General features: G+C 39.5%; 1 long non-coding RNA gene and 1 pseudogene across 1 annotated transcript; both read left to right on the forward strand.

The window, feature by feature from the left end:
- The window catches only part of LOC122662225, an 80,410-nt pseudogene that overhangs the window by 40,161 nt on the left and 12,336 nt on the right, over window positions 1-27,913 (forward strand).
- Window positions 17,997-18,501, forward strand: LOC122662226. Its single transcript, XR_006332994.1, has 3 exons — window positions 17,997-18,044; window positions 18,180-18,287; window positions 18,443-18,501. It is a non-coding gene; the product is annotated as an uncharacterized LOC122662226 (long non-coding RNA).

A 27,913-nucleotide genomic window follows, 5' to 3' on the forward strand; every position in this document is an offset into this window, starting at 1 on the left:
AACCCGTGACCAAGCGTTCAGCAAGTGAGCACTTGACCAACGCACCAAGCACAACCTTCAATAACCATCATATGCCTTATTCTGGAATTTTCTAATGTCATGATGGGGAGGTTAATGATCTTTGATTCGGAGATCTCCACATTCAGGACCTATCAAATGGTCAATTGTGCATGCTGCACATGTGAAGTTAGTCTTTATGGACTGAGGAGCATTCTCATTCTTTATTCTTAAAGGTTAACAATTGATTATTTCTCTTCATCTGTATTCATGGATTCCTATTTATTTTCAGGGCTATTCGGCATCCAGCAAGTGGCTATGTTCAGGGAATTAATGATCTTGTTACACCATTTCTAGTTGTTTTCTAGTCAGAATACTTAGAAGGGGACATGGGGAATTGGTCAGTTACAGATTTACCTTCACAAAAAATTTCTAACGTTGAAGCCGATTGCTATTGGTGTCTATCAAAGTTACTTGATGGGATGCAGGACCACTATACATTTGCTCAACCAGGAATCCAAAGGCTTGTATTTAAGCTGAAAGAATTGGTTAGGAGGATTGATGGTACATCCCATTTCCTTTATTTCTTCCCATTCTTTATTCCCCTTGTATTTCCCTTCATGCCATTGTTTCTTTGTATCTTACTTTCTTGCTTTTTAAATATTTACCTTCAAGTTTTGTCGACCAACTACTTAATATGACTGCGAGGCAAGAATATCTGCTAGACTGTATGAGGCAAGCTTAGTACCAGTCTTGAATCCCACCAAGATCTTCAATATCAAAATCAGCCTTTTTGGATGACCTTAACAATAAATCTCAGACTGATGTATAATTTTTTTGCCTTCCAAAACAATCAGGAATATTGGCTGGCAACGTTTATCTTCTTCATGAAGTTCAACCAGGAGTATGTTTTTATTTCCTTCTACTTTTATTTTTATTTCAGTTACTGTATTGTCTTAAAAAAAAGAAAGGGCGTACCCACTGCACAAGGCTACCGTCACTGCGAGGTTTGGGGAGGGTCATAATGTACGCAGCCTTAAACCGCTTCGTGGAGAGGCTATTTCCGGACTTTAACCTACGACCATTAAGTCACAATGGAGCAACTTTACCGTTGCCCCAAGGTCCGCCCTCTAACGATGAAGATGCCAATTAGGAAACAAAAACCAAACCTGCATTTGACAGATCTGGGTTTCACATTTCTGTCTTCAAGAAAGTTCTGAGACCTGCCCAATCCTCAAGATCCAAGACTGTTAGAAGAACCGTGGATTAGAAAGAGAGAATTAGAGAATAGAATGTATTATTCATTGATAGGTAAGCCCCTGGGAAAGTTACAAAGGGATTGAAATAGACATAATTACCCCTAACTAGCTGACTCTATAAGAGCAGCAACTTAAACCTAATGACATAAGAATTAAACTACCTCCAAAAGGACTAGAATACCCCCACGGTATTCTGGATTACATATTCCAACACTCCCCCACAAGCTGGATTATAAATATAAGTAAAGAAGGAGGATCCAGCTTGAACTAATAAGAATAAAAAAACCCCATAATAATGCCAACACTCCTCCTCAAATTGGCGTATACAAGGCACTAATGCCTAACTTGAACAAAATGGGAAGAAACAAAGTTGCAGCAAAGTCCAACTTGGCAGATGAATGCAGCTCCAAAATAAACTTTCAAGAACTTGAAAAATAGATCTTCAAAACCTGGGCAGACTTGATCAGCAAACCGGGACTGGAATGTCTTCAAAAAAAGGCAGCTTTCACCAATCTTCTATAGTTGTCCAGTGATGAATCTTTGACTGATAATCTTGAAGATTATAAGCAACTAGGGCAACGGAATAAACTGAATAAGGCAGCGGAAATAATCAATCCAACTGTAAATCCTCATATAAGCAGGCTACAACCAAATTATCTTCAATACTTTTCATCTCCCCCTTACGGCCAACTCAACCCAGTAATGAAGGATACCCAATAGCAATGATGGAGAAGACTGATCTTCTATATTTTGCACCAATGCTCCTGCAAGTTTTGCTTTCTGCAATGGCTCTAGGTGTATTGTACATAATCCCCCCCTCACGTGGAGTAGTACAGGTGGACATATAACGGAGATGATGTAAATAGTGCAAAAATATAATATTCCAGAATTTTCCAAAAGGTGCTAAGGGTAATGGAAAAGGAAGAAATGGCAGTTTAGAGAATACCATAAACTTCCAAAGTGATTATGGGTGTATGCCAAAGGTATGGTATGGGAGGTGGTGAAGTGAAAAAAAAACAATGGGATAATGAATCACGGAGAAAAACAATGCAAAATATAAATTGTCAACCATCTTCAAACGATCAAACTCTTTAGATGGAAACTCCTGCAGGGGAGAAACACCTAACTCCAATGTTCAAATCTGATAAGTAAACAGATCCGATTTGAAGTAAGGAGAGGCTCCAATCTTCAAGGCTTGATCAATCTTCAAACATGGAAGAACAGGTGTACAAAACTCCATTTTATAAACTCTCATATGCAAAATAGAACTGACGAAGATATCTGGGTAGAATTGATGTTATAAACTTTAAAAAAACTTGCCTGTAACCCTATGTTCAGCTCTACATCTGAAGCAGAAGTCTCTGGTCTTAGATCCCCTTCGCTCTCCCTTTCCCTGTATTTTGCTCCATCCTCAAGAGCTTAACCTTCTTTTGTGACAGAGATGAACAGGAGCCCTCCTCTCTAGAGTTGAGACTTGTTCTTCCTCATCTAAATCGAAGGTTGGAAACACTTCAAACCCTCTTGGAGACGATGATTCCCGCAGAACTCTTGTTCCTCATGGCCCAAACTTCAACCCCAAATCGTTTGCCCAGATCACGCCCTGATCCTGTTAATCCAGATGAGTGGGTGATACAGAATCGCGAGTCAAACTTGGGAAATTGATCTGCCCATAAGTTTGCAACCAAAAAACATCCAAGAACTCTTAAGGATTCCCATCTGTCAAGGCCTTGATTCTCCATTAGCTTGATGCACACGCTAGTTTTTAGATGCTTCAAATATTTCAGACACAGTTATTAATTTCCAACTTCTCTATGGATTCCAATTTTTCGAGGCCTTGAATCTACTTTAAAATGATGCACCCGGGAGTTAGATAGATGCTCCAAAATTTTCAAGTCGGAGAGATCTGGTAATCTTTCCATAGATTTGCACCCAGAAAATCCAATGTCTCTAAGGATTCCAATCGATCGAGTCCTTGAATCTCCTTTAGATTGATGCACCTGGGAGTGGATAGATGCTTCAAGTTTTCAAGTTGGAGAGATCCGGTAATCTTCCCATAGACTTGCAGCCAGAAATTTCCCACCTCTCCAAGGATTCCAGTCCATCGAGGTCTTGAATTTCCTTTACATTTGCGCACCCGACAGTGGATAGTTGTTTAAAGTTTCTCAAGTTTGAGAGATCTGGTAATCTTTTTAACATGCACCTATCAATATCCAGGATCTCTAAGAATTCCAATCTGTTCAAGCCTTGAAATTTGGTTGTGCATCTTCTTGGGTAACTAACCTTTATTTCAGTCAACTTTTACTATTTCAACAGATCTGGTCCAATGGACAATAAATCAGGCTCAGTTTTGCCAAAGATCTCAATTCCTTAAGGCCCTTAATCCGACGTAAGTTCATGCAGTAACTGTATTGTGTATCTTATTAATATTTATAGCAAACCTGTATGTTGGGGACAAGGGGAGCATCATCTTCTTATATGCCACCTCACAATTATGATGGGAGTTTTTCCTGTCTAGGGATCCTTGCAAGTCCAAGTTAACCTTTAAGTTCCTTGAGCCCTAAGAAATGGAGCTAATACAAAAATATCCTCAAGTAGAATGGCGTTCCTTCAACAGTTTTTTCAAGAAATTTATCTTATTGATGAGTCATAAGACAATTCAAGGTTCAGACCCCAGAGCCAAGGGAAAGCGCTAAAGGAGAAAAATAACCTATCACATTACAAATTTACAAACGGCGAGACGAGCTGTTTATCATTACGATAGATGTCAAGTGGAAGTGCAGTGATGTATGCAGCTGAGGCATCCTAACAGACCGACTATAGACTTGAACCTTGTTCTTACATGACCCGATCAATTCGTCCTATCTAAAATTACAAAAATACCCTCCATAAGTTAAAAGAATATCCCTAAGAAGAATAAATTCAAATACCAAGTCTGAACAGGTAAAAACAGCCAAAAGTAAGCCCAAAATAGCAATTTCCATCATGAAGATGATGCTACCCTTGGAGTTATGTCCTTATTAAAGCCCTAATAAGTCCTAACTCCCTTCCCACCTCTCATTCCTTGTAGTAAAGTCCTAGAAATCTATAGTCTAAACCTCTAGGTTGTCCTACATCAGCATGAATATTTATTTATTTTTATTTTATCTTTCAGTCTGGGCGTGGGGGCTTAATAAAAGGTCTCTTGTATGAGTCTTTTTCAAATATGTAGGTGCCTAAGTGTTGAGATAGTCAACCGCACAGTATTTACTTAGTATTTTTATTATTTTAAAAATTCCGAGTAGAAGATGGAGTCATTAGCAAATAGAGAAGGGTGGAGACTATTTTCTCTTCCTTTTCTAGTTCTTGATTTGTTTTGGCTCCTTGGGAGGCTAAATAGCCTTCAAGACCCTAGAAAATAATTGATTATAGCTACCCTCCAAGCTTCTTTGTTATATCAGACCCTGCCATCAATTGAGCACTAAACTGTTGGGATTGACCCGAAATTATGTAAGGCTAATAAAAGATTACTCCCATCAACACCCCAGAATCATACGCCCTCCATAAGCTTGAACATCTATATCATCCCTAAACCGACCATTGATAAGTTGCTTGGTTTATCCATTTTGATACAGTTCATATATTAGTTGGTAACAGTTTCACAGCAGATCTTTGTAATATGAGAAGTATCCCCAGTTAATGGTTGCACTTCAATGGCACCCCTACAGTTTTAGTTGACTCATGATGATAAATTCTGGAATTTAATGGGGAAGGGAATGCTGATCTCTTCATCGTATCTCAAATTTTAAGGTCATCTTTACTTGAAAAGTTGAGGCCCATAGGTAAAAGTATTAGCTGATTGCTACCAAACTGAAGGATTATACGAGCTCTCAGTGGGAAAATCCTTATACCAGAAAATCTCTTGAGAGTCACTAACTGATTTTTATCATCGCATTACCTGTGAGACCGATAGCACAGGCAACATGATCTGCAGCTGGGAATTCTATGATGTTGGTGCTGAATTTACATGACCTTGTAGTGAGGATGGAGAAGACTCCACCATATTGAGTGATACCTTGGTGGTCTGGAGATGTATATGTCTATCGAGATGAACAGACATGATCTTTTGAATTTTTGTTCTACATTCTTCACATGTGGTGAGAAACAGAATTTAGATTTCAGGTCCTAAGGGGCAGATGACTTAGCCTGAGAGGTCCAAGTAATACTATGATGCCCTACTAAGAATATTAATACTTTTTTTGTGACGGTTGTCTGGGAAAGTGAGCCATCTTCTGATGAGTAATCTGAAGGTTAAGTTTAATTGTTGTGGATGCATTTATTTCTCTTCCCATGATTTTTTTTTTTTTTGGGGGGGGGGGGGGGGGGGTGGGGGTGCGTACATGACAACATTTCATTGAAACTAGACAAAAAATTATTTCATAGAAGTACATAGTAGTACATACTCCATAGAGATAGATGGGGAAAAAAAAAGGGCCAAACACCACCACCTTCCAAAACATCATAAAAGTTCAGCTTACAATGGATTCTAATTCGCATCGCTTTTAGTTGATGCTGATTGCCGAAAGAAGAATAAGAAAGGCCGTATTTATGGTTTGGTGTTCACCATTGAATCAGTTGTTGACCCAAACCATGCCATGCGATTGGAGTTTTCTGGTTTCCTTAAAACCAGGATCGTGGGGCTAGTTAGGACTCTTATTTCTTTTATTTATTTTTTTATTTTGTTCTTATGTTGTTTGAATGGATGGGACATGTGCAGTTCTATTTCCTTTTAATCACTTTTTTAAATTTCAGTGTTTTAGTTTGTTTAGGACACTCCACATAGCATGCATATGGGGGAGTTCTCTTTTATCAGTTTAGCCTTGTTTTAGGAAGTTTGAGTCGATCAAGGACTCTCTCCACACAGCATGCAGCTGGAGAGTCCTAATGGTCTGTCTATTCCTTTTTCTACTTTTTATTTAATCATGTAAGAGGCAAGACATCACCTACGATTTGAGTTAATGAAATTATGGATTTTGTGCCTGCTGAGGTGATTTAGTAGGTTGGATTGGTGGTGATTCCTGAAATTCATATTGATGCAGGACAATTTTGGACCGGGCCGACCTGACTAGTGTACTACATTGGACCGACCCAAACTCAGTTGAACCGGATCCAGTTTGAGTGTTTGGATCTAGTAGGATTTTAGGAAGTTTATTTTATTTGGGAAATTATTATGTAATCTTTTATTTTAAGGTAGTTATTAGACACAGGGAAATTTCCAATTTGAGTTTTATTGGGGTTCTATTTTAGTTAGCCTGGTTTTAGTAAGTAATTAGGAGTCTTTATATTTTTTTTGGGTTTTATAAATAGATGTGTAACCAACGTATTATGATATGCAAGAATGAATTAAAAAAAAAAGTGAGTTTGTGTGTGTGCACACCCTCCCTCCCCTTTCTTCTTCTTCTCACGGCTTCATCTCCCCCCCCCCCCTCTGATTTCTTCTCAGATTTCCCCTCTCCTATTCTGTCCCCCATTACATATCCCTTCTTATTCTCATCTTTCTTTTTTTTTTTCTGGTTCTTCAGTCAATTCATAGGTCAGTTCTTCTACTCTTCTAGTTCTGGTTTCTAATTTCGATATTCAGTTTCTAGTTTCTATTCAGTTGTTTGCTGATCTATACTACTGTTAGATCATATTCTGGTTCATGTCTTCGGATTAGTACCTTACTGCTTCTAGGATTCTTCTATGTTTGGGCTTCCTTGTTCAAGTAGGTTTCTTCAACGTCTTTTTATTCCAGCCATCAGATTCTCAGAGGCATTCTCCTAGTCTCAAAGAGCCTTCAAACCTATTTTTTTCTATTTCTGGTTTGTGGTTGCTGAGTTATAAAATTTAATGTAGTCCTAGATAGGAATAACTCCCACTAGAAACCAGTAGATCAGGATCTCTAACGATGCTGGCCAATTGGAGTAGGAAGGGGTAATGTAGGGTAAAACTAGGGTTAGGGTGAGGTAATGACAATAAGGTTTATATGGTTTTGTTGGGCAGGTCTAGGGGCTTATTATCATATAAAAATAACAGGGTTTGAATGGGTATGAAAATTCTGCAGAATTAGGATTAGGGTTTCGGGGTTAGAAATTAGGAAAACACTTGAATTTAGGGTTTGTAGTTGGAGATTGGAGTAGGGCTTTTGGTCAAATGTTAGGGACAGGGAGGAGGATGCTCGATTGTAATTTGAAGGTTTTCTGATGGCTGAATTGGGTTTTACAGAAACTAGGGTTTTGGAGTTTTGTGGGAGATGGTAGAACTTAGGGTTTTGATGGAAGGATGGGACTCAAAGCTGGATCGAGTGGAGGGGATGTAACAAGGGGGCTGTAGTTTGATTTTGATGGTAATCTAATGAGGGAACAGGTGTGGACAGAATTAAGACTAGCTAGGGTTTATGGAATTCAAATAGAAATAAAAGGGGATCGGTTGGGGGGAAGGCTATAGAGGATTAGGAGAAGATGAACGGGGATGGGGCTTCAAACTTACTTGCAGTTACAGCCAAGGTTTAAAGTATCAGTATCGGGTATCGTATCAGAAAGGTGATTTTAAGAGACGTATCGTATCGTATCGGAGAGTATTAACCATATCAGGTCACGTATCGACGCTATACAGTTGATACTTTTTAAGTATCGTATCGGTGTTGTATCGTATCGATACCCTAAAAATAAGATTCGTATCAGTTAGTATCAGCGGATACGTTAAGATACGGTCTTCAATGGAGGCAGCAGCTATGTGGTAGAAGGATAAACCCACCATCCAGCAGAAGAAGATCCTCCCAGCAGTCACGGCGTAAGGAGTCAATTGGATTCCTCCAATCCCTTTCCACCTTGATGTCCACAAGGATGCACACACTCACAAGGGAGCAAGGAGCAGCAACAATGGCAGCCAACGAATTGTTTTTTCAAACTTTAACACTTGTGGGGGAGCTTCCCACGATTTAGACTTTTATAATTAAAGGCTAATGCCAAATCCTAGTACAATCTAACCTCTCCCTTGATAAATCATGGAAGGGAAGGAGTATAATTCAAAAGCTAGTAATTAAAACTGTAAAATGTCCTAACCACCCCTACTAACTTAAGTTTAAAAAAAAACACTTAAATAACTAAACTTGACCCAATTGAACCAATTGGATGTAACCAATTTAAACCGGTTCAATTTAACTAAGAAAATAAACTAAGTGTGGAATGGAAATACTAGAATGTAAACCTAAGCTATGGCTCCCTAACTAAGCTCTAATGTCAGGACTTCTTCTTCTTCCTACTTGGTGCTGCATCAAAATTTCTCTTATTCTGGTTTTGCAGTTTTGTTTTGAGTTTCCTTAGTCAAGTGGGATTTGTTCAAATCCTATAATCTGTCCATTGGATTGATTTGATATTGTAATATTATGTTTGTTCTTGTTAAATAAGCCTTCAGGTAGAGTTCTGACCATATCTTTTAATTGATCTGTTGTTATAAAAGTTATCTCTAGTATGGTTTCTTTACCTTCACTGCGATTCTGGTTTTCAAAAGGTTCTGAATTCCTATGTCTTAGGTTATTTAGAACCCCTTCAATTAGTCCCAGAGAGCGCTCCTACTACACTTCCATCCCACAGTTTGATTACACCCTCTGGTTCCCGAAGGCCCCAGATTTCTTACAGAATAACCATCTACTTAAAGGTTTGATTAGGGGAGGGGGGAGAACCTTCCTCTCCTTGGGTCCCTTACAGAGGGCCTCAGTCCCTAAACAGCTGATCTACCTGGATGCCTTTGAAGAGATCACCAACCCATAGCCATTGGGCCACCTCGCACTTAATTTTATCAATAACTTTATAGAAAATTTGTCCTGAAATAGCCTTGCATTGTTCTCTGCGCAGATGCACCAAAAATATTCTAGAAGCATTCATCTCCAAACAAACCTCCCCTTCCTGTCACAGCCATCCAAATAACACCGTCAAATGTGTTTTTTGACATCTTCAGAAAAATCCCAATATATCTGAAACACCTGCAGAGAGTGGTGGCAAACTTGTTTTTCAAAAGAGCAATAAAGAAATAGATGGTCAACAGATTCCATATCTCTCATACCCATCAAGTAAATCACGGTGACCTGTTCTTTCTGATGCAAATCTGAACCAGTTTTCTATGGTTGATTTCTCATCCGATAGCTTTGCATTTCAGTGGTGCTTTCTACTTCCATGACTTATGAGGGAAAGAACCACGGGGGTTCTCCTCATCATCCTCATGAACGATGTTGCAAAAGCAATAAACAAAGATTTGGAAGAGAAAGCTCCCATGACTATTCAAATATAAATATGTTTGTCGTGCAAATTATTAGAAATAGGATGGTTTTGGTGATGTCCAAAAGATTCTGAACCTGCTATCTCTCTTTCTCTAAAGGCCCTTTTAAACCTCAAACTCCAGGTAACACCAAACCCCATAATTTGTGCACACATCATAACTATTTGTATTTTTTATTTTTTCTTTTGCATTGGCCAAAGAATACAGTCTAGGGAGCTGGTCTTAGAGGCATATCCTCACACCACAGATCTTCTCAAAATCTCATCCTAGCTCCATTGTCCACATCATATCTGACCCAGTGGAAGAATATTGGTGTTAGACAATTCATAGTCTTCCATGGGAATCTAAAATTCTGTGTGTGCAATAATGATAGCTCCCATTGCATCTTGATCTGGACCATATCTTGTTTTTATCACTGCATGCCTTAAGGAATGTGGTTTGTTTGGAGATCTATAACCCCTTGGCAAACTGAGAGACATTCCCCAATTGGATATTCTCTATTCTTTGTCCCCCTTCCTCTAAAGGAAGACTCGCTGTCACCCAATGTATCAGATGATTCCTCTTCCTTTCCCCTGGTTCCCACAAAAAAAACTATTCCCTAGTACTTCTTTCTATTTGACTTACAGTCTTCTTAGGGACTGTCGTAGGGAGACTCACTCAAGGCAGGCCTATCACAATTAATGTAGTCCTAGATAGGTAGGAGACCTACTAGGAGCCAAAAAACCAGGATCTGTTGAGTTGCTGGTTTGATGGGGGCAGAATTGAGGTTTTAGGTCAAAATTTAGGGTTAGGGTTAAGGTAATAAGGATATATGTCTTATATGGTAAAGCTAGGCAGGTGTAGGGGAGTCTAATGAACTAGGTTTTAAGGGTTTTGGATGGGTGGAAGTAGGTTAGATGGATCTGGGCAGCAACTAGGATTAAGGTTTTGAGAGGTGGAAGATGATGGGATCTAGGGTTTATAATAACAGGAAATCAGGTGGTTGAATGGGCTTAATATTTAGGTTGAGTGTGGGTAGGGTGGAGGGAATTATATGCTGAAAGCAACAGCTAAATCAGATGGTTAAATCTGGAGTTATGGAGGTTTCCTAGTAGAGATAGGAGAGAGGGGTAAAAGTGTAATTTCATACAATCGGCTGGGTGGATGGTACTGAAATTTGGATTGAGTCTCTATTAGGGTTTGAGGAAGGTTCGATCAAAATTTTAACAGGTTCTAACTGTTAGATTTGGTTGGGCAGAATTCTCACGAAAATCACCTTGCATGTGACCTTCTAGAAGGGAAGAAGAATAGTTGCAGGTTTTAGGATTCTAATGGATCTATGGTATTACTGGTGGATGAGGAAGGTAGTAAGGATTTAGCATTGGCAATGGGGATCGATGGGGGTGGTTTAGAGGATTAAGAGAAGAAGGGTAATGGTTAATAATGTCAAATACTTACTTGGAGTTGCAGGTCTTCAATGGCAGCAGCTTGAAGACTAGAAACGGGTCCTTCCGATCTACAGGATGCAAGGAGTCGATTGGAGGTCCACCAATCCCTTATAACAAATCCTTCCAGTTTACAAGCATAGTACTATATCTCGCGATATATCGGTATCTCGGGCCTACCAAGATATCCGAAATATCCGAGATATCGCGAAATATGACCGAAATATTGCATTTTTTCTGCAATATTTCGGGGGTCCATCTCGGGGGGTATTTGGCCATATCTAGGCCTGAAACTTCATGGACAGCCTTATTTAAGCTTAATAAACACATTTAAACCATAAAATTGTAAAAATGTGAATTCAAATTGGTGTTTTGGGCTTGCACCCTTGATTGACATACGGTCGCCGACCCTAATGTATAAATAGTTAAATACACATAGATTAGGCAGTTAATATTTAATAATAGTATTTAACTTCATCACATATCAAGTTAAAGCCAATACACATTGATGAGTGTCATGATTCTCATAAACTCCATAATATTCAATAACTCGCTTAAAGCCTTAAAGGCAATACACTAAGTGTCAAAGTTAGTAAGTCACAACTCACAAGACTCGCAAGTCACAACTCACAAGTTCATAGATCAATGAAATCACAACTTAAGTTACAAATTACAAGTGCTAAACTGCTAATAGTAGTTGTTGTGCCTCCCTGGATCAATCCCACTCATGCCTCGCTGGAGTCGACGTCCATTGCTCTCTGTTTGAAGGACATATGTGGACCACGGTATAGAATCGGAGAAGAAACGAGTGTAGTCATCCACAAGTGTCACGTAAATGGAATCATCAACATACTGTAGGTAACCTATCCTAGGATATAAACTAGGGTTACCAATCGATCCAGTCCGTGAAGAAGATGATCCACTGTGATATGATGTTGGCGCCAGCGCAAGAGGCGATGGCATTGGCTGCATGTATGGCTGGTGAGGTTGGTAGCTAGGTCCGCTAGGGTATGCAAAGATGTTATCTACAAAAGATGATCCAGTATGTCCCTGGGACTGGGACTGGTAGTCATAGTCCCCTACCCCACTAAACTGCCCATATGATGATAATCCATATCCATATACACCGTAAGGTTGTGATGCACCATAATCCGATGCCAATGGAGTGGTATGTGCGAAAATTAAAATAATTATTTAAGAGCAGAAAAATAAATCCGACACCATGAAGCCGTAGATCGGCCATTGGTGTCTAACATATATTTAATTCATTACCATCTAAGTCATATTACCCCTAATTATTTCCTATTTTAATTGTAGGAAAATGAATTTTTAAAACCAGAAAATTAAAAAAAAAAAATACATATGGAAAAAAAATTTCGACACCGTGAGGCTATAGATCGGCCTCCAGTGTCTAACATATATTAATATCATCACCATCCAACAAAATTTGTACATAGTCTTTTCAAAAAAATAGTTTTAGAGGAATAGAATTTACCTTAAATAGTGGAAAAAGGCTTGGATGATGAGCTTAGATGACCCTCCGATGAGTTTACCGGCGAAAATCCGACAACAATGTGCTTGAACAATGGCTAGAGTGTTGGATGAGAGCTTGGAAGAGTGGAAGAATAGGCAAAAGACTGAAATTCCTTAGCAAATGCAGCTCTCGGTCGAAATATGGACCGAAATCTGCGAAATATTGTATTAAAGCCCCCCTTCACGTGACACTTTAAGCCAAAATACCATATTTCGTCGATATCTCACGAGATATCAAGATATCGTCGATATCTCACGAGATATCTCACGAGATATCAAGATATCGTCGATATCTCACGATATCTCACGAGATATCAATGAAATATGGTATTTTTTCATTTCGACCTGATTTCGCATCTCGGTAAGCTCGAGATATACGAAATTAAGCGATATTTCGGCGAAATATCGCGAGATTTTGAACCATGTCTACAAGACGCAAGGAGTCAACTGGAGATCCAGTAGTCCCTTCACCTTGATATGTCCCCACAAAGCAACACTTAACAAAGCAAGGCAGCAGCAGCAATGACAGCAAACAAAAGCTATTTTTATCAAATTCGTGTTCAATGTTTGCCCCTTCTTACAACCTTATATAAAAGACTCAAAATTAGACTCCTACACTAAAAAAGAAAGGCCTAACCCAATGCTTAAACTATTAGGTAACTTAAATTGACTAGGAAACTGAAATAGACTCAAAATAGAGTCCTAATCCAGCCCAACTAAACAATTAAAAGACGAACTACTAAAATCACTTAAATTGAACCGTTGGTTCAAACCAGCTTTGGATCGGTTCAATTTAAAACATTAAAAACATGAAAATAAACTAAGTATATCCCAACTTTAGGCCCATAAAAGTGGCCTATGACATAGAAAACCCATGGAACCAAAGGCCCAACATGTCTATAACCCAACCCTATACTTATTTCTCGGGAAAGAAGCCCAATTCGGTGATAAACCTGCATCAACAATGGTAGTCTAACCTGATTGAGGAAGCAAATTCTGAGTTGGTTTTAGAGTGGGATGTCCCCAGTTAAAGAGCTCCTACGGAGAATTTCACATCTACTTGTGACGGCAAGGTCCATGTGCAACCAAAGGACATCTCATTCGAATGGAAGCCAAGGACTGCCTTCTTGTTACCAGATCCGCTAGCTTGAGAGGGATGGGGGAGACTGTTATGTAGTGGGACACATTGTCATATTCTATTGAATGAGGTGGTTCCGTTAAGTGGTTTGGAGGTCATAGCCCCGTACAATGCCCTGGTGTATAATGTATATACTGTTTGGCTAAGGCCCCAATAAATATCTGTATCTATCCCAGCAAAAGAGAGATTCTGTTATCTATCCCCACAAAAGAGAGACTGAGTCAATGAGACAGAACTTCTATAAATGGAAATGTTCTCTCTCCAATGTTGTGGAACATTCTTACAGTGGGCCATTTCCAGTCATGTAGATTATGTTTTTCTCTAATCTTTGCTTGCTTCTCTTGTATTAGAGTTGTAGTAGTATGTCTCCTTTTGGGTCTGTGGCCAGTATTGTATTCTGTGATTGTGCCTTTTTAATCAAATAAGTGGTTACGTATCCCTCAAAAAAATCCCGTGACTATAAGAAGGGCTAAATTCTACTTCATCCATGACTTGACCTAAAAGATGGTACAACCTATCAAATAATTGACTCAATCACATGCTTCTTTTTATTTTCTTTTCTTTTACGATGATGTTGTATAAAGAATTAGAATGGGGTGGATGAAGTTGAGGGGTGCGTCTAGAGTGTTGTGTGATTGACATTCTTCTTTAAAACTCAAAGGAAAGTTTATAGGACAATTATACGATCAACAATTATGTATGAAGCTGAATGTTGGGCAGTGAAGAAACAACATAGAAACAAACTTAGTGTAGCTGAAATGAGGATGTTGACGTGGATGAGTGGTAAAATGAGAAAAGATTAGAAAAAAAAAAAAAAAGGAGTGAACGAATTAGAGTTAATTTAGGAGTAGCTCCGATACATGATAAGTTGTGAGAAAGTCCCAGGTGGCATGGACATGTGCAATAGTGGTCTTTGAGTTCTCCAGTACGAAGGGGTGATTTGACTCAGATTGAAGTAACTAAAAGAGCTAGAGGTAGGTTTAAAATGACTCTAGGAGAAGTGGTGAGGAAAGACTTCCATAGCTTATGACTAGTAACAAGTATGGCTTTGAATAGAGCTGATTGGAGAAAAAGGATCCATGTAGCCGACCCCATTCAGTTGGAATACATGAGTTGAGTTGAATTTAGGAGACCCAATTACAGGATCAGTATTTTCTGTCTAGCAGTTAATTTAAGACATAATTATGTGAACTAAGCAACCAAACTGAGAATTAAAACTATGACCACCCCTAATAATTTAAGAAATTAACATAAAAGGAAAAAACTCGACTCAATATATCTTCTTTATTCGCACCCAATACTAACCAATTAAAGGCTTCTTAATCATTATGCTCTTCCTTGGTTGTGGCCTCCAAATTGTCACATTTTTCAAGCCATGTAAGAACTGCTTCATCACACAATTATCCCTTATGCACTTGTTCCCCTCTCTTTGGATAGATAATTAAGTTATCCTATTTGTTAATGGTCAGTATTATATCTTCACTTCTGACAAAGTTATTGTCTTGCCCATAAGAACCTCTGTCAAGGCACATGGAGGAGCAGGGACTTGAGTTCATTCAATTTGCATTCCGCTGGTTTAATTGTCTTCTAATACGTGAGGTTTGCTTCCTTCTGACCATTCTTTATAATTCTCATGTCTTTTACATTTTAGTTCAATTTCATATTTTGATTCAGTTATCCACCAATTTACTGAGACTTCTGTCCAAGTGAACAATGAGAATAAGTACAGTTATCTTTTGGACAGGATCTAATTTGCACTTGAAATTTTTTGCAGATTCCTTTTAATTTAGTAACACGACTGTGGGACACATATCTTGCAGAAGGGGATGCATTGCCTGATTTCCTTGTATACATATCTGCCAGCTTTCTGTTAACGGTGAGATCAGAATGTCTTATTTTTGTAGCCCTTGCCATTTTTAGTTGATAGTTAAAAAGAAGCATGTTCCTTTTATTCTTCTTTTTTTTAATATATATTTTCTGCCTTGGCTGTGCATAATAATAATGATAATGATAATAGTAATAATATAATAATAACAATAATACTGATGATGATGATGATGACGATGATGACAGAAATCATCCAGATGATGTTCCTAACCATCGGATGAGTTAATATCTTTTCTCCTATGATCAGAGAATCATTGGTCCAAAAAGGGACCTATATATCCATTATCAAAGACTGTGCTCTGGTATTTGATGTACTATATCTCCTAACTGTAGATCCTTTTGGTGGTGGTTGAGTCCCGCTCATCTTGCGTGTAAGCCACCTAAACTGGGAATAGGGTAGAAAGCATGCTTGATATATACTCTGCGTTTCTATACTAATATAACTAATTTTTGTATGAGCTTGAAACATCATTGACTCGTAGTTTTGCAAGAGATGTAGTGAAAACAAGAGAGTTTCCTCAGGTGGTTGGTGTTTTTGTTTGCTAAATCTGAGATCATGAAGATTGTAAGCTGGGTGTCTGCCAGGTGGGAATCCAATTGTATCTTATTGTTAGAATAATTTGCTGGTCTATATTTCTTCCCTTTTGGATTCAAAACTTAAATGGACTCTTGGTCCCCACTTATTGGCATCGGATGCCATGATCAATTAATTTGCTTGAGCTGTATCACTGTTAACAGTTTCCCATCAAGGCTTGAAGATCCCAACTGATGCAGTATTCAGCTAGAAGGAAGAAACAGAAAAGAAGTTCCTGCACTTTGAGTTGGTCTGGGTCAACCTTAAACTAGTTTTCTGGTTTGAATCAACCCTACGGTTCAGTTCTGGTTCACCATCATGGACTGGTTTAGAGTCATTATTTCTGTTATTTAGTTGTTAAGTCGTCCAAAAATTCCACGCGCACCCCCTGCCCTTCTGACAATTCCACGCGCACCCCCTGCTTTTCAAATTAATCCATGTTTAAGTCCCTGCCATTAATATTAGGTGTTAGGCGTTGAAATTTTTGTTTATTGACCAAACTACCCTTTCTTCTAACCAACTTTAAAATAAAAAACTGGGGGAAAACAAACCCTTGTGTCTCGACAGACTGTGGGTTGAACGACGGAGGAGACCACCACCATCCTCTCCAACCAACTGTAGGCGACCACGGACCACCATTGTCTCCAACTAGGGGTCCTCCCCCCTCCTCAACTTGAGACTTTTTTGAAATAAGGGGTGGGGGGCTATTTATAGGCAAAAATCCGTCTGGCGGCGCCTCATTTTAGGTACCCTGGCGGCTTCGTGGCCTAGGGCACGGCACTGCTGGGCAGCCCCACGGCTGAGCGCGGTGCTGTCGGGCGGTACAGCGGCCGAGCGCAGTGCTGCCGGGCCGTGCCATAGCCGGGCAGTGCCACGCCTGCGAGCGATGCCACTGGGTCAAGGCTTTAAGCGAGGGCGTCGTGGGGGGTATTCCGAGAATGTGGGGGGACCACGGGTGGAAACAAAATGGAATAAGGGGTGTCCGAGTTACCCCGAAGGAAAAGAGTATTTAAAGGGCATTGCCAGTCTTTCACATCCGGTTGTCGTCATCGCTGGGGGGTGACAAAATTCAGCGTCTACAGTTTCCCCCTCTTTGGCCGAGACCTGTGGCAACAGCCGAAGGGCAAAGACACAAGATCACTTGATTTTGTCACAGCATGCATCACCGCCACTTTGCTCATAGGTGGCGGAGTCTTCTCTCCTTAATGGCTTCAGCTTGAAATGATTTCATCAAAAAAACTAATGATTAGACAAACCGTCATCTTCAACAGAACGATAGTTCTCGAAACAGAGCTGTCGGGACAGGTCGCAGAAGAAGAAGAAGCTTCAACAACTTTCGTCCTTAATATTTAATCAGGAGAAGAAAAATCCGAAAGAAGTTTCACAAATTATGAAAATTCGTCAAAATCTATATCAGTTCCATTTGCAATCACAATCAAATAGAAAAACTGAATCAGTTCCATTTGCAATCACAGTCAAATAGGAAACCCCGAAATTTCAGAACTAGTATATTAAAAACCCACATAGAACGAGATTTAAAACCTGGTCGCTGCTGCTGCTTCTCTGTTTTTTGTTTTCTCGGGGTGTCTTAACAAGGGGGATGAATGAGAGGAGGAAGATGATGATGATGGATGAAGACAACGAGATACTGAAGAAATTGGATGATAGCACCCGCAATGCCCAGCATCTCCAGCTCCAGACTCTCAATCCATCCTTCAACGCAACGCCTGCGTTGGTTACCTTCAACTCCATCTCCAACATCTCCATCCCTCCCAACACCATGATCATGATAATGATCCTCTCCCTCTCCCTCTCCCTCTCGTCCACCCAGACACCTTCTGCTGCCTCGTCCCGCTTTCCTCCTACTACGATTATGCCCCTCTTGTCAATGGCATCGCGGACGGTCTCCACCCTTCTTCCCTCCTCTGTTTCTTCTACAGGTAGACATCTCTATTAACTGATTAGTGACCTTCAGACAAATCCAAATCTTTACTTTTCCTCCTTTTTCAAATTCAATTTATGATTTAGGGTTCTTATGTAGTCCCTTACTTCAACCTGCTCTTGATCTTGATCAGCTCCGGAACGAGTTCTATGAGACCAAAATTGATTCCTTACTTCGAGTCACCACACTCTAAAGCTGCATTGTTTTTAGCTCACCAGGGAAGTGCTGCTATCCTTCGAAGGTTGGTGACTCTAAAGCTGCATCGTTTTTAGTTCACCAGGGAAGTGCTGCTATCCTTCGAAGGTAACCAATCTGCTCCTTCCTTCCCTCCCTCCTCCCTTCTCCATTTTCTTACTCTTTGAGTTCTAATAATTGCCCTTTCTTCATTTTTTTAAGGTTGTTTCCTCCCCAACCCTCTGGAGATAAGATCCTCTGGTTTCTTTACGCTGGTACTGTCACAGAAACCAAAGGCGGCTTCAAAGTTGCAGGTTCTTGGCGGCGGCGGCGTCTCCGGCGAGTTGCAGGGTCGTTTATTGGAGTTGGAGTTGTCGTCTCCGTCTGGACTCCTCTTCCTCGTTCTTCCTTTGCGCAAAAATGGAAGATAATGGGTATATCTACTCATAAGGGCATTGTGGTAATTATGACCTAGGGAGTGTATAATTTTATATGACATTCTTCAATTTCAGGTCCGTTAGCATTTAACGCCTGATATTAACGGCAAGACTTAAATATGGATTAATTTGAAAAGCAGGGGGTGCAAGTGGAATTATCAAGGGGTGAGTGTGGAATTGTCAGAAGAGCAGGGGGTGCATGTGGAATTTTTGAACGACTTAGGGGTCGCATGCGTATTTAACCCTTTTTTTATAAAATTATACTACCATCTTAATAGTATAGGAAAACGATCCCCACAAAGCTGAAGTGCAGATTCCATTTCATACCCTCTCACATAATGAGTCTTCACAACTATTTAAGTAACAAATATAAAACAATTGGCCCTTTTTTTTTATCCCCAATCTACAAACATATTTGATTATTCCCCCCACATTTATTTGAATCTATTTTTGTATCTATTCAATGCTTTGTGATTGGATTTTTAACTAATTCTCAAATTAGGGAATGACCTAACCTCAACCCTTGCTAATTATTCCCTAACCAAATATATCTACTATGCCTCGAACTAATTCCATGTTCACATTTGTATCATGATAGAGTATATGTGTTGTCATCAATGGACCTAAAGACAATTTCATTCACAACTAATTAACCGTAAGGTTATTGTTAAGATATAAATATATATACACGTGTTATCCACAACATGCAAAATGACACAGGTACTCCATAAAGGGAAGTCCCAAGTTGGTAGTCCAATAAGGTCCCAAGTATGTACTCCAAAAAGTTATTAGTGAGCTAGTCCAACTAGATTTCACTCTCCACTAGTGCAATTGCTACATTATGACCAGTTAGTTATTCCAAACATTAATTAATTAACTACTATGAGAAGTCATCAAGTACCAAAAAAAAAAAAAAAGTCATCAAGCACCTACTCCAAGAAATATTTATCTATTTCTTTACGCATTTTCCAAGTGACACATTGAAAGTCCCGTTCCCATCCTAGGAGGAAGGGCAAGAAATGTCTTTGCCTTTTTCTTGTTATCATTGAGGTAGTCATAAACCATGGTTATCTCGTCCTCAGATAATCCCTCAACCTCTTGAACAGTGGCAAAGATTATTGCTGGATCTGCAAAGACCGTTCAAAGGCCTCAGCCATCTGTCCTATGTGCTAGCCCAATATATCTAATTCTGCAAATATACACTCCCTGCCCTACATTGTTTCCTTTCCTTTGGCTGTATATATGAAAATAAACCTCTATATTATGTTGTTCACAATTTGGCACAGGGCTCAACTCAGGTACCCTGTGCTTCACTCACATTGCCATCTAAATCTGCTGGCAACCCATCCAAATCCATGTTTTCTTGAAACAAATCGGTTTATGGAGGTGAATTATTGACTTAAGATTTTTAACCAACACTTTTTTGCTTTTTCTACCTCTTGAAATTTTATGAGATCTAGCCTGCTCTCCTGTTGATCACACCTCCAAAGACCTCACACAGCCCATCAAAAAGCTCAAATCGCTTCTTGTTTAGCTTCTTATCAGTATCTGGACTTTTCTGCAAATAAATAAATAAAGAAAATTATAATTTTTTTAACAACTCATAACAAATGGTGCATATGATATCCACTTATTAAAAAATAAAAGGGAAAATTACTTGTACACCCCCTGTACTATGGCCCGATTGCTTGATACCCCCAACTGTTCAAACTAGTACTTGAACACCCCCTGCATTTTATGATTTCTTGCAGGTGCCACTGCCCATCAGTCATTCACCGTTTAGTGACGATGTCATGGGTTAAAAAAATTCTAAATGCCCAAACTACTCTTTAAGCGGGCTGGGGCAGAATAGCAGAGCCAGTACAAGTATTAGTAGCATAGCAAAAATGCGCTTCTCATCATTAATATGTTTGTTCGTGGTAATTGTGGCCTCTCGGGAGAATCAATGATTGCATCTTTGATGCACTGCTAGTACAAGTACATCGGAGAATTCTTAATTGGCTAGTTGTAGTGAAGTGACTCATTTACCCTTTGGCCATAGTAAAGGGTATCTTCCTTTTCATCGTTGAACAAGCCCTCCACCCTCCACCCTCCACCCACCACTGTGCTGCTGCTGCTGCTGCTGCTGTGGTGATTTGCAGTTGCCGGAGAAGACAAAGCAAGCCTTGAATGGAACCCTCAACCCTTGTGATCCTACCGTCGGCCATTAAAAAACCTCCCAACCGTTCCCACATTTCTTTCCTTCTCTGTTTTTCGACCTGCAACTACTTCGGCCATCATCACTTAAAAACCAGAGAAGCACAGATAGCAGAAGTCCAAGAGTTTGAAAATGACCAATGTAGGGCCCTGATGCTGGTTGCAACTTGCAAGTGAGAGACAATTAATCACAGGTAACTTCGTTATTTAAACAAGAACAAAAAAGATCAATCTGCTTTGTCCCCTACTGGAGATTTGTCTCGGTAGGATTAACAGCAGCAGTGGTGGAATTTCCATTCGGATTAATGTTGCAGCAGCAACAGAAAAATGAGAAGAAACAGGGGTTTATTGATTAATTAGCACAACACAAAAAGATTAATGAAAAGGTGAAGAAAAGGGACGAAGAAGATGATGAAACTCAGATCCAAATAGAAACAACAGAAAAATCCATGATTATTTAGGGAAGGCCAATGGGCTCCGTGAGCATAGGAAAAAGGATGAAGCAAAGAAGCCAATAAGAAAAGAGAGAAACCTTTAGAATGGAGACAGAAAAAGAAGACACAGGATTTAGAATCTTACAAATCTATTACGCACAGCCACTTGATAACAACCACATGCCCACTTTCCAATTTCTTTTCCCCATTTCCACATAAAGCCAACAAACACAGTGAAACCTGTTGTACCTCAGCGAAACAGCCGATAGCATTGGAAAGAACCAACCTTGCACAGGTCCCGTCAATCTGTTGGCGCTGAGTTCCACCGCCTCCAACTGGGGGTGCATGGACTGGTTAGGGAGAGTAAACAGACCTTGAATCAGACCAGACTTTCATTGAGTTTGATCATGGATGCCATTAAGGATGAGAGAAGTGAATCCCATGCTACACACCAGGACGATAGACATGGGTTGAATCGGTGAGCCTTCGTCGGAAATTTCAGTGGTGAGACATACCTTCGTCGGGGAGTTGCAGCGGTGAGCCTTGCCGTAAATTTCAGTCGTCTTCTTCACCTTCACCTTACGCCGGCGATGGATTGAATCGATTTGGATTTTTTTAGGTTAAAACTTTTAAACGGTAAGTTGGTCATTTTAACTTCACAAGTTTGAGTTGAATAACTCATAAGGGTAAAATGGACTTTTCCATTCAACCACTAACAGCAGACTAACACCGTCAGGTTTCATGGGGCTTTAAGTAATGATTTGAAAAGTTGGGTGTATCAAGCATTCGGGCCATAGTACAGGGGATGTACAAGTAATTTTCCCCCAAAAAAAAATCACACATAAATTATGATGGGGGCAGAGTATTAAAAATAGTATCTATGAAGCAGTTGACCAGTACTGCTATAAATTCTTCCATTGCTCTTCACTAGCATCCAACATTTTCCATCCAATTCCACTTTAGCCAATCAAATTCAACACTTTTCTGTGGGTATTCTTTAGAGTTTTTAGATATGTTTCAGGAAACGGTGGGAGGAGAATTGTTGGTTCAAAGCATTGATAGCCGCAGTGTATGTCATTAGTTTAAAGCCATTTGGGCATTTGTTACGTTCACACACTTGGTCGAGTAAGGTTTCAGTGAGACACTGGTCCATTGCAAGTGATCAGTAGATGTTCTTGCCTTCGTTTGGTTCATCAAATTCGTCCATTCCTAATAAAACGTGAAAACTGTTAAATGACTACAAATGGTGCACATATGGGGTAGCTTTTACTTTATCTATTTATCAATATCACTCATTGTAAAATGAAAAAAGAGGGGAAAAAATGTAATACTCGACCAGAAAATAGATAAACAACTTTCTCTTCATGTACCAAATATGTTTTAGCTTAACCACATCTTCATGGACTCTTAATAGGATAGAATAACCTCCCAGGAGTCAGTACACACACACACATACAAATTCCCAATCTTAACATCACAAAATAAGGTAAGAACAAATGTATAAACGTCACACTGCCATCCTTTCTTTCACCAATTTCTTTTGTATAACTTTTAGAACAAAAAGCAAACATAAGAATATTTACATACAATGTTTTGACATGCAACTACGTGCATCCTTGATGATAAAATACAGCTTAGCAACGATTACGTTGTAGCTGATCCTCAAGAGGTTCATAGTTTTTTTCCTTATCCTATTAGCCTCTCGACCCTCATCGACTCTTCTAAGCGGTGCTTCAACATGATCATCAACATCCGGTGTTTCTGTCACCTAATCATCATCCACCTGTTCTATTAGTCCATGATGCAGTAGCGCTTGATTGGTTGGACCAGTATGACAGGCTTTGGAAACCCAAACCTAGACGTAACTGGTCCAACCCGGATTTTTGGTCCACTAAGGGTTGGAAGTAGTTATTTAGTAGTTTACTTATTTTTGAAGTCTTTTATTTGTTTTGAGTTGCATACGTACGACATAAGTTTCAGTTTCATATTCCAAAGAGGACTAAGACTCTTTGATTTGGTTTATGTAAGCAATTAATCCAACATTGGAGACACAATGAATTTGAATAGAAAGTATTGGGTTGCCCCTTGTGCATGTGTGATGAGTTTGTGATCCTCTCTTTCCCCCCTGCAACTGAAATCTCCCCTCAGATTTCTTCCTCCCCCTATTTGGCCCTCCACCAGTCCATCATCTGGCATCCCTCCTAATATAGTTATGCACCGTACAAGTGTACAACAAGCCAGGATGATGTGAATCTGCCTTTCATATGAGTATGTTGGCTTTGAACCTAAGATGCCAAAATGCTTCTTCAAAACACCAAATGTCTGCCATATACTGTTTTGTAGAGATGAGTGCCTGTGGTTGAATAATTCTCTTGGTGGGTACTAGATCTCTAATATCATTTAGATGATAGCATAATACACGATACAAAGTAATGGAATGCATAAGGAGAGGAAAACCTGCATCTTCAAGATGATATCTCCTTACATTACAGTAACAAAAATAAATAAAAAAACCATTATTAGAGATTTTTGCTTATGTTATAAAATTATGTATAATGCAGTTAACTATGTTTCTACCATATTGTATAAGGTTTGAAGCACTGCCTGTTGGGCAAACAATCCCATGAAAAGGGCATACCAAGTGCACGAGGCTCTGGCCACTGCGAGGTCTGGGGAAGGTCATAATGTATGCAGCCTTATCCCCTCTTCATGGAGAGGCTGTTCCTTGACTCATACCCGAGACCATTAGGTCACAATGGAGCAACCTTACTGTTACGTCAAGAAACCTCCGGGTGGGTCCTCCAAAGATTGAACCTACACAGAGGAACAAACAATGTTTAAAATCTCGTTTTGTTTCGTTATTTCGGTCGAAATATTCGGTAGGTCATTTCGGTGGGTTTTAGGCAAAGTTTTTTTTTGATAATAGGTAATACTAATTAGATTAACTTGAAGTCTGAAATACAAACAGCAGTTTTAGTACATCTTGCTTGATTTGCTAACTTATGAGCCAAATACACCAAAGATCTGTCTTTTTTAGATAGCAAAATTACTAAATTCTCCCAAAATATGTCTAATATCCCATAAGATGGTGAAAATCTCCCACGGCCATTGTGTTGTTGGAGGATTCAGCCAATGAACTAGTTCCTCACAGTCAGTCCAGATGTTGAGAGATGCATTTGGAGACCTTTATATTTGCTGCAGCCCGAGTAGCAATCTTTGAGTTTCTGCCTCTTGTGTTGTTCCTGTATAACCGAAATTAGAGTATGCACAAATGAATGAGTTATTGCAGAATAGTATTGCAGCCCAACCTGCTTCTTTAGTTTCTGCCAGAAAACTACCATCACAAATAATAGTTAGGGACTCTTGTGGTAGCGGAAGATTTAGCTCAAATTTACTAGGGTATACAGGTGTTGGGCTTGGGATGATGTCAAGCATACTTAAGGATAAAAGTTTAAATGTTCAAATTGCAAAAATAGTCACCCAAAGTGATGTTTTGAATTTGCACTATTGATTGGCAGTATACGGTCGAATCCTAATGTATAACCTAGTTAATTACACATACATATTGTTTAAGACTTTAAGTACTAGAAGACATAATAACTAATAGGCAATTTAAAATAGTAAATTCACTTCAAAACATAAATTCAATGACTCATAAGTCGTAATATTAAGTACAATAAGTCAATAACATCAATGCTTCCTAAATTCCCAATACAAGTCAAGTAGTCAAGTGACTCAAATGGCTACTAAGAATAATTACTCCGCCATCCAGGATCGACCCCACTCATAGTCTGATGGAGCCGACGTGTATTGCTCTCTGACTGTAGGATATATGAATGCCACATCATAGTCTGGGAGAAGAAACGAGTATAGTCATCCACAGTTACCATGTAAATAGCATCATCAACATGCTGAAGGTAACCTATCTAAGGATATGGGTCACCAAAGTGTGAAGGACCATGACTACCTACTGATCCATTGTAATATGGCGGCTCTAGGAGCATGTACGAGTACGGCTGGTGGATTGGGTAGGACTGTAGGAGAAGATGTCATCCACAAAAGATGATCCACTACGTCCCTAGATGCGGCGAAGATTTGAAGGCCGGTTCAAAAATCACTAAAGAGAAGTGAAGGAGGAAGAAATGGGTGGAAGAAAATGAAAAAGCAAGCCTTGTGAGATCTCGGTCGAAATTTCGACGGAGACTCACGAGATTTTGACATTTTATAAACTTGGGTTTGTAACATCTTGCCAATATTTCGGTGAGATTTTACAAAGTACTGGAATTTCATGAACTGACCAAAATCTCGACCGAGTTATTGTATTTTTTCATTTTGAATTGGTGTTTCGTTTCGGTCACACCGAGATACTCGAGATTCTCGAAATCTCGATCGAGTTTTAATGAGTTTTTGTACTATGGGAACAAACAAACAAGGTAGATGAGGGCTGGTGGGTTCCGGCGAGGGACTCTCTGAGGCCTAAGATCTCTTTAGCAAATAGATGAAACAGTACGAGTTTCAAGAGTGTGATCCCTTTGCATGGGACATTACCTTCCCATTTATAGGAGTGGATTGATGTGGTAACGAGAAGATCCTGATTTGACTGGAGATGAGGCGTTCCTGGATGGCAGGAGATGGAGTTTTCCTAATTATCAGGTAATGGAGAGTCCCTATCTGATAAGGCCTTTCACTTGTCAGGGAGCCTTGTTTGGTGAGCATTCATAAATGCTCATAGAATGTAGTCGTGGCGTAGGATATGGTTTCCTGGTGGGAGAACCTTGCTAGTTGGTGGTGGTATGCTGAGGCATGTACACGCTAATTGACTTAGTCAAAGTGGATTTCCCCATTTGGTTAGCCGGTCGACTAAATCGTACTGGTCCTGTACGTCTTGGATGGAGTCTCAAGCAGGTATAATCCGTGATCTTTACCGATCAAGTTTCTCTTGGATGCCATGTGTCATGCTATCATTGGGTGGCCATTTTATGGTATAACACTTGCCATTGCACTTAGGTCTGCCCTCTGCAGGGCAAACAATCCCCTGGTCCATAGAAATAGCCGATCATGATACCCTAAAATCTGAAGCAAAACCCTCCCATTCAGCTAAAACAAATGTAAGCTGCATATCAAAATTATAAGCAGCCATTACATTTTGTTGTGGCCATGTTTTTGTCCCCTATAGCTACCCTCATATCATATTTAGGTGCAACTGACATTAGGATACGAGTTCTGTCAATAGCCCCAATGCAATCCTGTAAGTTTCAAGGTAAGCATACATATCCATATTTAACTATTCTATATGTGATCTGATTCATGGTTTACCTTGAAGTTAGGCATCCATCTGTTGTTGGTTGCAGTATAGCTTGGTGTTTCCTTCTTGGGTGGCTGAATAATGTAACCCTACCTGTCAAGTGCTGCGTCTAGCACTAAACAGAAATACCAGCTAACTGTCTCACCTAATTGTTCATGGGTGTGTCTAATGGCTCAATTCCTCCCAGTCTGTGCCAAAAGGTGTAAGAACATAGTTGTTCCTTATCCAATTACTTCTCAAAATGTGGCCCCATTGTAGCACTTGTAGAGGTAATAGCCACTATGCTGCCATTGCGTGTCTCACCATCCATTCAACAGGCTTTTTTGTAGGTTGCATCTGTACCATATAGAAAAGGTTGACATTTATTAAAAGGATTAAAAACGATTAGAAAAGTAGGAGGTAAATTAATGTGAAATTAGGAAATAAACTACAAGAATAGGAATATTTTTATAAGAATTGATAGAAAGAAACAATCCTTAATTATCTTAACTTTCACTTTACCAGCAGGCATCCAACTAGAAAACATCACCAATGTTTATATGAATAGAAAACACTATTTAACACACTTAACTCCATTATACCCTTCTACATTTCTTCTCATGCTCTTGTAATGTAGCCAAAAGACTCTGAACAAATAATATCTAAGGCTGAAACTTTGGTTAATGTTTTTCACTTTTATTTCCTAACTAAACATTTTTCTGTACATGATATTTCATAAGACGGTGAAAAATGAAAATACAATTGGGAGGAGACAATCTGGCTTTGAAGAAGGTTTGTAACTGCCAAGCAAGGAGAAATATGAGATCTCTCATGATGGGTATACCTTCCCACCCTCCCTTCCGTTAAAGATTTCTGGTTGTCCCAGGTTGGTTGAATAAAAAAGTACTAACAAGTCTTGTTCCTTTTCTCTTTTCTATTTTCAGAAAAAAGAAAAAAAAGGCTATGGTTTAGTTTCTTGCTTTTTTCAAACCTTATCTCAAGCATTGCCTTGCCTCTCTGATGCAGATAAGTCACTTAGAGGGCTTATTTTATCGGAAATAATCGTCAAACACATGGGCCTTTGATCCCATGTGTTTTCATTGTAATGGTGGCCTAAATTGTGGATAGGAGTTAGGGACACAGGATTTTTAGTTAGTTTGTTCTTTTTAATTTTAAGATGTTTAATAGGCTTTGTGAGGATGGACCTTGGTGCAACGGTAAGGTTTCTCCATTGTGACCAAGTGGTCACAGGTTTGAGTCTCTAGAAACAGCCTCTCTACAAAGCGGGGGATAAGGATGCGTACACTATGACCCTTGCCAGACCCCTTAATGTAGTCTTAGA

The sequence above is a fragment of the Telopea speciosissima genome, chromosome 5 (assembly GCF_018873765.1).
Source record: "Telopea speciosissima isolate NSW1024214 ecotype Mountain lineage chromosome 5, Tspe_v1, whole genome shotgun sequence".
Classification (NCBI taxonomy): domain Eukaryota; kingdom Viridiplantae; phylum Streptophyta; class Magnoliopsida; order Proteales; family Proteaceae; genus Telopea; species Telopea speciosissima.